Consider the following 11,499-nt stretch of genomic DNA (forward strand, 5'->3'; position numbering starts at 1 on the left):
TGAATTGTGCGTTCATGCCTTCTGTCCATTAATTCTAGCAATTTTTCTCATGATTTTGAATGAGCTCTATTTGGTTAAAAAAAAATTAAGCTTTTCTTTGTCATATACATTGCCAATTATTTTTGACGAGTTTTTCCTTTTAATACTATTTCCTACTGTTTTACATTTCTAAATAATCAAGTTATTTTTCTTTGCCTCTAGTATCTGCTTCCCTGGTGGCTCAGAGGTTAAAGCATCTGCCTCCAATGCAGGAGACCCAGGTTCGATCCCTGGGTCAGGAAGATCCCCTGGAGAAGGAAATGGTAACTCACTCCAGTATTCTTGCCTGGAGAATCCCATGGACGGAGAAGCCTGGTAGGCTACAATAAATGGGGTGGCAAAGAGTTGGACACGACTGAGCCACTTCACTTTCTTTCTAGTATCTCGTCTATAACTGTGTAATTTAAAGGTCTTCTTGATGCTTAGATTTAAAATATTCTATTTGAATCTAGATTTTGTTATTCTTTTATTAATAATGGTTCGGACACGACTGAGCGACTTCACTTTCACTTTCTAGTATCTCTTCTATAACTTTGAAATTTAAAAGCCTTCTTGATGCTTAGATTTAAAATATTCTATTTGAATCTAGATTTTGTTATTCTTTTATTAATAATGCTTAACTAATCAACATAGGATTATTAGTTTGAAATATGATATGAAATATGGACCAAATATGGACCAATAATTGGGAGAGAACGCAAAACCTGGGGCTTCTGGCTGAAGAGCAAAGGTTCTTACCCTACATGGGGCATCCCATCTATTAAGACCTGAACCTGATGACCTGCCCCCAAAGCATCTGGCTTTGAAGACCAAGGGGGTCCACACCCATAGGACCCCGAGGCCAGGCAAACTGAGAAACAACTCTGAACCGGGCTGGCACACTGACTCACCCACTCCTAGGCTTCTGGGCCGGACTCAGACACAGTCCCTTGAACAGCGTCCAGAGTTTCTGTGAAAGAAACTCATTTGCTAATTTTAAAGCAATGGACTGAAGAGAGCTTCTGGGTTGCTCTCTAGAACCAGACATTGGTGGATACCATCTTCCTGCTCACCTGGCGATGGTCCAGTCTGCAGGCGCCATCTTTTTTTCTTTTCTCAGAATGCGCTACCTTTGTGCTCTCCTCTGCCACACACAGCATATCTGAATCTCCCAGAAGGGAGCTTCTACACGCATGTGGGTGGCCTGGTTTGTCCACCTCCTGAGGCTGTCTTTGTGGCTGCTGCTCAGGAGACATTCCTGGAACTTGGGGCTCTGGTGGTCCACAGGCCTGCGCTCCTGGCTCCCATGGAACCGGAACACAGGAAATGTTCTGGGCAGCCTCCCTCACCCTCAGGTCACAGCACAGAGCAACTGAAACACATCCCCATGTTTCAGAAAAAGAGGACTATTTGCTTGTCCTGGAGCTTCTGTCTGAGAGGCCACCTGAGGTCTGGCACCTGTACTGAGGCTTCGGACAGATGTGCCCTCAGCAGCGCCACCATCTTTGTGCCCCTCCATGCTCCCCTCCCCCACAACCCGCGATATCTCCCACAGGGCATTTTTCACACTCGTCTGAGGCCTAGTTTTTACCCCTGCTGCTCAGGGGACAGTTCTGGATGTCCTGGTTCTAAGGGCTTCTGCATGCTGTTGACTGAAAAAATATGCATTACCTAAAAGTTGAGAATTATGTTTTATTCGGCAGACTTTCTGAGGACTTAAGCCCCGGAGGCATCCTCTCAGGTAGCTCTGAAGGACTCTGTCTAGGAGGTAAAGGAGGAGCCGGGATATAGAGGGATTTTTGCAACAAAAACCAGGTCAGGTTTTCGGAACATCAGAAGCCTACTTTAATTAATCAAGTTAATGATTTTAGTGTTTTTTCTCTGCATGGGAAGGTACAAGAGCCTGGACTTGTTGAAATCATTCCTTTGATATGCACTGCAACTCTTTATGGCCAATATCCTGTTCTGTATCATCCTGAGCCCCTCAGAGTGCACTGCTGGGGGCGACTGCTTGGTGGCAGGCTGCCTGTTGGTCTCCATCCTGAGACCCCTCAGGGCTCACCGCTGCGGTGGCTCAGGGCCTAGTGGCTGCAGCTTCCTTTGCTTGCCTGGCAGGTGGCATTGTTTGTCCACAGAGGGTCCCACGGCACTCTTTAAAAGCTGCTGCCGTCAGCCCAAATCTAGGTATGGACTGAGATCCTTCCCTCTGGGACACTGCCAGGTCTTGGCACAACCTCAACGATCACGAGCCATTAAAACTAAAATTGACAGCTGAAACAGTCACAAAGGCTTGAGAGAAAACTTAGAGCGAGGGCAGGATTGAATGATAAGTTTCATCCACAGGAGGCCTCTCCTTTAAGACTGGGAGAGGTGGCTGTTTCATCTAAGGCCCAGAGAGCCAAGAAGCAGGATGCACAGAAACCAGCACAGAGAGCCAAGCAAAATTATGAAACAGAGGAATATATTCCAAATGAAAGAGTAAAATAAAATCTTCAGGGGAAAAAGGTAATGAAACAGAGGAAAAATAAGTTCTAAACTAATCTACATTCTCAGATGAGAAGACAGAGGTTGAGTCAAACTAAAGCGAAGGTCCATTCTCCTCCATAAGTGTTGACAGCTTTATTCAAAAGATCAAAGGTATGTTTTCAAGATTTTAAAAAATGGATCTAAATTTGTTTTTCCCATGTTCTTGTATTAATTAGGTATGTGCAACTAAAATTTACTTAGTAAATCCTCCCTACTGTTAAGTCGTATGGACCCTACTCAGGCCCTAGCCTGGCAGGGGCTCTGTGGGAGGTGGACAGGTCTTTTTTCATTCCAGTTCAGGCAGGCACATAAGGAAACCAAAGCTGAGGTTGACATAGCAGAAGCTTTATTCAGTGGCCAAAGAATGGAGAAATGGAACTAAGCTCACAGATCAACTTCTCGCCCACCTGGCGAGAGGGCTTTAATTTTAAAGAGCAAAGACAAAGGGAGGAGTGAGGTTAATGATGGGGAGTCACATGCATTAGTCTACCAGGAAAGGGGCAATGCTTCTTCAGGGGAGTGGGGTACAATCTATGTTTTTTTTTTTTAACTTTACAATATTGTATTGGTTTTGCCATATATCAAAATTAATCCACCATAGGCATACACGTGTTCCCCATCCTGAACCCTCCTCCCTCCTCCCTCCCCATACCATCCCTCATTGAAACATGTATAATATCATATATGAAACGAGTTGCCAGTCCAGGGTTGATGCACGATACCAGATGCTGGTGCACTGGGACAATCTATGTTTTATTCTTTTCAGTCTTTAACATCTGGTCACTGCAGCAGGTAGGTATGTCATTTAAATACTAATTTATTAGTAAAATCAAAGTATAATGAGACTCAGGATGTTTTGGAGGTCAGATTCGTCGCCATGTTGGGCCCAGTTGATTCCATTTGAGTTTTTGTTTGTTGATAGCTTTGTTTCTTAACTCTGGAGCCCTAACATAAGGATTTATGTTAACTCTTGCTAAATGTGAGTGTTGAAGGGTTTTGAGCAAAGACCTAGAGCAGCTCTGGTAGATCTCACGTGGCCTCGGCTGACTGCGGCTTGAAGCAGGATTTCGGCTCCCGGCCAGAGATTGAAGTTAGGCTGTAGCAGTTAGAGCATTGAATCCTAGCCACTAAATCTTTAGGGACCAGTGGCCAGTGACAAAGCACCGGCCCATCAGCTGTGTAGAAATGAGTTTTCACAGAGTGATGGAAAGTAGTAAAACAAGTGTTTATCAGGAAGGAAAAGGATACGTGTAGATAGACACATGGCGCCCTCATGGTAGCCTCAATTACTTAGATGGGGGGCACTTATTCCAGGTTTCCCTTGGCCAGTCATTTTGCTTTGCCTGGTTCTGAGGCTGTATTTAGTTTATCTCCCATGTGTGTTTGTGCCTCTCTCAGCCAAATGGATTCCAGTGAAGAGGCTTATGGGTAGGTTGACATCACCTACTATGGCATAGCACCCACTCCCTTTTTGATCTTCAAGGAGCCTTTCTGCACATATATAGTCAGGAAGGTCTCCTTGACTTCAAAAATGAGGAATATATGATCTATTATCTCTCATCTGGGCAGGGTTCATCCTCTCCTCCCTCCTGCTATTTTGGCGGACAAACTCCAGTTGCTCAGCCTGGGGGCCATCTATCCTGCCTCATGGCAACACTACATTTCTTATTTATGATGCTTTTTTAAAAATATATTAAATTCTTTTATACAAGAAAGTTTATTTGGAGCAAGCTACTCTTTTCCATTAATCAATCAACCAATTTAATAGTGGCATTACAGTTTTAATTATTATAGCATTTTAATAAAATATAACTATAGCTGTAATCTATCCATTTTCAAAAATTTTGCCGATTTTCTTCAGTTTATTTCTTTAGCTAACCTTTGAAATAACTTCAGGTTCAAGAAAATCCTAATGAATTTTTTTAATTATAATTTTGCATCTTGTATATAAGACTCTTTTTTTCTTTTTAAAATTTATTTTTGGTTGTGCTAGTTCTTTTCTGCTGCACTCAGGCTATCTCCACTTGCAGTGAGCAAGGCTGCTCTCCTGTTGACATGCTCGGGTTTCTCACTGTGGTGGATTTTCTTGTTGTGGAACATGGGCTTAGTTGCTCTGAGGCATGTGGGATCTTCAAGGACCAGAGATTGAACCCATTGGCAGGCAGAGTCCTAACTACTGGATCACCAGGGAAGTCCTCAATTAAATTTTAATTGTTATCTGTTTCATAAGAGGCATCATTGAAACACCAATATTCCAGAACTGATAAATAGAAGAATAGCAGTAATACTCAATGTTCTTCCTGAAACTATCAAATAACATGGTTTTGAGTTTTTGCTGGATAAAAACTTTTGATTATGAATTAATTTTGTAATTCATAATTCTTTATGTTGGTAAAATGGTACCCTAAAAAGTAGACATAACTTTTCCTTCTAAAAACATATCCTGCCTATTAAAATAAACACATTAACATTCTAGCATCAAAATAAGTGTTTTTTTACATGGTAACAAAGAACTGCAAATATTGTGTTTTTCAACTGAAAAGCTGAGAATCAGAACTTAGATCAATGTTGATCCCACCAATATTCTGAATCCTCATCAGTACTGACTAACATGATTACCTATACTGTGTCAGGCTCCCCAAGTGGCTCAGTGGTAAAGAATCTGCCTGCCAAGAAGGAGATGTGGATTTGATCCCCGGGGGAAGAAGATCCCCTGAAGAAGGAAATGGCAACCCACTCCAGTATTCTTTCTGGGAAATCCCGTGGATAGAGAAGCCTGGTGGGCTACAGACCATAGAGTCATAAAAGAGTTGGACATCAACTAAACAACAAATAATACCGTGTCAGTCTCTTGAGTAAATGAACCAGAAGATTAAAAGGAATATTAAATGTCAATTCATGGTTTGCTATTGCTGAAGCCCCTTGACAACATCCCTACCAAGTATTATTCAAAGTATGCTTGAAGTGAAGTGGAGTGAAAGTCACTCAGTCTTTGCAACCCCATGGACTGTATAGAATTCTCCAGGCTGGAATACTGGAGTGGGTAGCTTTGCCCTTCTCCAGGGTATCTTCCCAACCCAGGGATCAAACCCACCTTTCCCGCATTGGAGGTGAATTCTTTACCAGCTGAGCCACAAGGGAAGCCCAAGAATACTGGAGTGGGTGGCCTATCCCTTCTCCAGGGAATCTTCCCGACCCAGGAATCGAACCGGGGTCTCCTGCATTGCAGGTGGATTCTTCACCATCTGAGCTATCAGGGAAGCCCAAAAGGCTTAAATGTTTTCAATAATAAGGAGCTCACTACCTCCTGAGGTAGTCAATTTCACCTTTAGAAAGTTCTGCTTTTCAGGAGTTATTACATAGAATGACATTAATCTTCCTATAACTTTCTCGGTGCAGAAATCCTAATCTCTATGCTACATGGAAATTCATCATATATGTGAAGATAGTTATCATATAATCCTTGAATCTTTTCTTCTCCAAGCTAAGCATATGCAGTAGTCTCCCAAATGTCTCATCAATAAAGATCCCTTTAATCTCCTTACCTTGGGAGTACCTTACATTGGGTCATGGTACCCATGACCAATGTACCTTGGGCAGTCCCAAATAGTTTCTCTAATTTGAATAGGGCAGGAGAACAGAGGATGAGAGGTCTTGATTTTCAATACTGCCCTTAAAACCAGAACCAGAACTGACCACAAGAACCCAGTTAATTTGAAGAGGCCCTTCTACTTAACTCAAAGAAAATATTCACTAAAATAAAAGCACCAAAAATATTAAGTTGGACATTTTGTTGTGGCTGTGAAGTTGGTGACTAGAACTCAGATCAAGAAACAAGAAGCTTCAAGTGTCCCCAGTTCTGGAGGTACCAAAAATAAGTGTCTGACACCAAGCCTGCTTCAGTCTTTGGGGAATACAACCAAATGGGCTGGGGAAGAGTTAAAAGCTCAAGCAAGAGCTGGATCTCCCTCATTAAGCAATTGTGACTGTGCCTGCCACAATCCTCTCTGAGGAACCCCCACAGGGTACCCACCAAAAACCAGCTTGTGGAACACCTTGCACTTGTACCTGGCAAAACCAACAGACAGAAGGTCCTATAACCAATGGAGAGGCATACTCACTAGGCAGGGAAAAACACATTTCCCCTTTTTTCTATTCTTCTCCCTTCATCTGATAGCTGAGCTGTTGTAGCCTAGAAGAGGGACATAAAAGTCTCCCTCTGTCCCAAACACAGACCACACTTTCTGTCACCCTGCCATCTCGTGCAGTAGTGGGAGGAGGCATGAATAAGCAGACCATGACCCATTTCCACACCAGCCTTTGAAACCATAGGTGAAGCCTGCACTGGGAAATGTAGGAAGGGGAAATTTAGACAGAATTGAGGTTGAAGCTTTTAATTACAAAAGATGACTGGAAAATTATAGAATCTGCTTAGGATATCATCAAGTGATATGGAAAGAGATTCAATAGTGTAGATGAGGTCAATGATTGAACAAAACAAAACTACTCTGTTTTTATACCCTACTGGGAGAGCATTTCTCAATAAGTCCATTGTAACGCAATATCTTCTTGTTTTGCTCTGATATTTTGAAGTCAATATAGGAAAATACTAAGGCCAATTAGGACTATTTCCAAACAGTTTCAAGGTAGTCATTTTCCCCTGTACAATCCTTGAAATTAACTAGATTTCTGTTGTGTTCCAAGACATCATTAAACAAGGCTCCAAACACCTACGGTTTGAAATGGCATCTGTAAAGTTCCTGGAGCCAATTATGCATAGTCGCTTTGCTGCCAAAAAAAAAAACCCTCCCTTTAATTAACAACAAGCAGAGTAGAGCAAATTCTTTTTATATATCAAAGCAACTCTAGGTTCTCCTAATAGCCATTGTTAATATAAAAAGTTCTGATTGTTCAACTAATCTGCATACTAAATATTCCATGGTCCACCAGTATTAACTTCTTTGCACGATGCCATTCTACATCTTCAGGACTCTGTCCCAATTGTGTGCCCTCTTCCTAAAAAGCCTTTGTGAGGAGCTCCCCTAGTCTTACAAGACTACTTCAAGTGGGCTCTGTCTGGTATCTTTGCCTTAATCTCTGAGCCAGTTAATTGTTTCCACAGGTCCTTTCCAGTAATTCTTTACTAGCATGTAACCTGCCATTGTGTATTTCTCTCTCTGTGAATCTCATAAGAACAGAAGCTATACTTTATCTCTTCTTTGTAACTCTTACCATCTAGCACAATCAAAGCACAATAATTAGTACTCAATAATTTTTTTCTGTAAATAGATGAAGACATCTTCCTGTCACAGGAAGGGGGACCCTTTCCAGGGCCCAAGAGTAGATTTTTGTCTAAAACTTGGAAATGAATTGTCTGGGGAGATACCCGTGCTGACAAAGCAAAAGCTTTTATTGGGAAGGGGTACCCAGATGGAGAGCAGCAGGGTAAGGGAACCCAGGAGAACTTCTCTGCCACGTGGCTCACAGTCTCAAGTTTTATGGTGATGAGGTTAATTTCCAAGTTGTCCTTGGCCAACCATCCTGACTCAGGGTCCTTTCTGGTAATGCACACATAACTCAGCTAATAAGGAGTCTAGTGAGAAGGATTCTGAGAGATTGGTGGGACATAAGGACCGGCGTCTCCTCTCTCCTTTGGATCTTTCTCAAATTCTTCTGGTTGGTGGTAGTTTGTTCGTTCCACATTCCTTACAAGGACCACCTGTTCTAAGATAACTCATGCAAGTGGCTACTATCTTGTCTTGTAGTTCCAATCAGTGTTTCCCCAACATTCCTATTTATGGATAAAAACATCTAACAAATATGGGCAGGAAGAACAATAGAATGAATGAGTAATTATGCTATGTGACTCTGTAAATTGCTAGATCTGATCAACTATATGGTGAGTAATTTTTGGTTACAAAGTCCAGAAACTCAAACTAGCTTAAGCTTAAAAAATTAATTATCAACTAGTTAATTAATAAAAAAGGAGGAATTATTGACTCATATACCTGGGAAGGACAGGGGTGAATCTAGCTTCAGGAACATCAGAATTCACACAAGCAATGATGTCAGGTCTTTCCATCTGCCTCTCATCTTGTTTTTCTCTGCTTGGCTTCATTCTCTGCTCTGAAAACAGGTTTCAAGAGCCATAAGAACCTGCTGATTGGAAATTCCGTCTTTACAGGTTTATGATCCAAGAAAAGGAGAATCTTTTTCTCTCTCCTAGTGTCCTTTGTAAAATCCCAGGGCAGGTCTCTGCTTGGCCTGTTTAAATCACAGGCCTACCCCTGGATCACTGGGATGGAAAGTGGTCATAGCAAACAGGAAGTTAGAGTCAGACCTGGGTCCAAAACAAGAAGAATCACAAAGGTATGATTACTGTCTCTGAAGAGCAAGGGATTTGAGCTCCACATCAGGCACACGTACTGCATAGGCGTGTGCATAGATACTGCGTAGGAGAGACAAGCCCCAAAATACCTGGTTTTCAAAACTTCAGGGAATATGCCCAGGAAAATCACACCACTGAAAGGAAAGGAAAACTTGCCCTTAAACGACCCCCACATAAACTAACTGATCTGAAAACCAGCTTGAACACACCCGACTGAAAAACACATGAACCACAGGTGAAGGTGGCCCCCTTACTAATCTTGAAGCATTTGACAGACAGATAGGATTCTCCACAGACTGGGATGCCCCCAGTCACTAAGGGAAGCCATTTTTGCAATCTCAGGCTACCTTGCTAATACAGCACTGCCATCCTGGAAATCTCCATCTAGCCTGTTAGCACCAGTAGGCACACACCACCAATAGCCTTGCCCACCCCTGCACCTCAGCTGGGCCTCAGAGCTGGTAGAGCAATAATCCCACCCACTGTGCCCAGCAGCTGCCAGGGCTGGGCCCTACAGCCATTCCAGGGGCCAGCCCTGCCCACCAGCATACCACAGAGCAGCCACGGCCCTGCCAAAACAGGAGGGTGCACAGAGGGGACTTCAGCACTTCATTTAGTTCTTTTTCAGAGGTTCTTTGGATCAAAAAAAAAAAAACCCAACTGAGAAAGAACTAGGCAAAATGGTGATAAGCAATCTACCTGATGAAGATTTCAAAGTAGTGGTCATAAAAATGCTTGCTGAACTGAGGAGAAAAGTAGACAAACACAGTGAGAACTTCAGGAGAGAGAAAATTTAAGAAAATACCAAACAAAAGTTACAACCGAACTGAAAAATACACCAGAGCAGCTTGGATGAGGTAGAAGAATCAATCAATGAGCTGGAAGAGAAAACAATGGAACTCATCCAGACAGAGCAGCAAATGAAAAAAGAATTTTAGAAAGTGGAGATATTTTAAGGACAGTAGGGACAACATGAAGCAGAGTAGCGTTCACATTATAAATTCACGCTGTAAGTGTCTCAGAAAGGGAGAAGGGCCAGCAAAGTTGTTTGAAAAATAGTGACTGAAAACTTCTCTAATCTGGGGAAGGAAACAGACATCCAGTTCCAGGAAGCCCAGAGAGTTCCAAACAAGAGGAAACCAAAGAGACACACGCGAAGACACATTCTAATAAAAATGGGACAGGTGAAGGAACAGCAGCTAAGAAGCTAAAGCAAATCCTTATTTCCTGAACTACAGACACTGTGTGAAATGATAAATATATTTATTGCTTTTTAAAGTCACTAAGTTTAGGGATAATTTGTGTTCATAGATAACTAATAACTAATACAACTGCTCAGATGTTCTGGTGATGCTCAATCACTGAAAATTTTTACTCTTCCTCTCAGCGTCAGTACTTGTCTCTTCACATACCTGTAACAGACAGTTCACAGGTCAGCACAGACTTAGAGATCATGCTTTGAGGAGCAAGCCCTTGACATCTGATCACTGCCTCAAACACAGATGTTTATTGCTTCCTGGGGACATCTTTCACTCAGATCCCCCAAACAAATGGATTAATTGTCAGCTTCTTCTAAATGATTGTGTTCGATTTGGGCACCAGTCTCTGATCTAGGCAGTTATGACCCAGATGACAAAGTCATGTGACAGAAAGTGTGACAAATCTGTGTTGAAATAGCTTCCTCAGAGGAGGATGGACCACATGGCAAACACAAATTTCCATGCACTCTCTGGCATTTTCTTCAAATGCCACTTCCATGAAGTCTCCAAAATCAGTCTAGCCTAATTCCATAAACATGCATACAGGTATATTCAGCTGTTCTGCCAGGTGAGGCAAACACAAAGGTTGAACCCCAAGAAAATTTCAAATCAGCCACAGTCATCCTCTGCAGATTTCTCCACTGGCATGTTTCACTAAATGCAAACAAGTATCAGAAAGTTAAAGCTGCTGTGACACCATGTTAATACAACATGGTGACTGTAATATCGCCCATGAAGAAAAACAAAAGCACATAGATTCATGGGTGATTTTGGAAAATACAAAGCACTCCGTTGAAATGAACAGCTGAAGCACTTCAACTTTGGTCATGTTGCATATTTACATGCCCATAAACTTTAAGAAATAATAGTGGTTGCACGTGTCCCGGTGCAGGTTGAGCTCATCAGATTCTTGTAGGTCACCACTCTGGCGTTACGGGCTTTAAACATGCTGTCATGTTGCGGTGCCGCATCTGTAAGACACTGAATACAAATTGCAGCTGCATTTATACTTCAAGATAGTGGTTTCCAGCTGCACATCATGTGTTCTGTCTTGCTTAAAATAGCTCTAAATTGCATGCCAGCTACTGTAGGCTCCAGATTCTATTAATTAGGGATGGAAAACTAAAGCAGCAGCTTGTCCTCTGGAAGCATGCGGCTAGGTTACTTCCAAAAAGCTGCCTCAGGTCTCTGCAATCCCATCAGAAGCTGTCAGGTAATGGGGTGGTTTTCCCGGGACAGTGGTTCCCAAGGTGTGGTTCAAGGATGCCTTGCTCAGGAATCCCCTGGGGAACTTATAAGAAAATGCAG

At 42.3% G+C, this 11,499-nt stretch overlaps 1 non-coding gene across 1 annotated transcript; it reads left to right on the forward strand.

Moving 5' to 3' along the window:
* The first annotated feature begins 209 nt into the window (after positions 1 to 209).
* On the forward strand, positions 210 to 282 carry TRNAW-CCA (transfer RNA tryptophan (anticodon CCA)). Its single transcript has one exon. It is a non-coding gene; the product is annotated as a tRNA-Trp (tRNA).
* The last annotated feature ends 11,217 nt before the right edge of the window (positions 283 to 11,499 follow it).

This window comes from Bos grunniens, chromosome 11 (genome assembly GCF_055505025.1).
Source record: "Bos grunniens cultivar Pamir isolate PY7600 chromosome 11, Bosgru_T2T1.0, whole genome shotgun sequence".
NCBI classification, from domain to species: domain Eukaryota; kingdom Metazoa; phylum Chordata; class Mammalia; order Artiodactyla; family Bovidae; genus Bos; species Bos grunniens.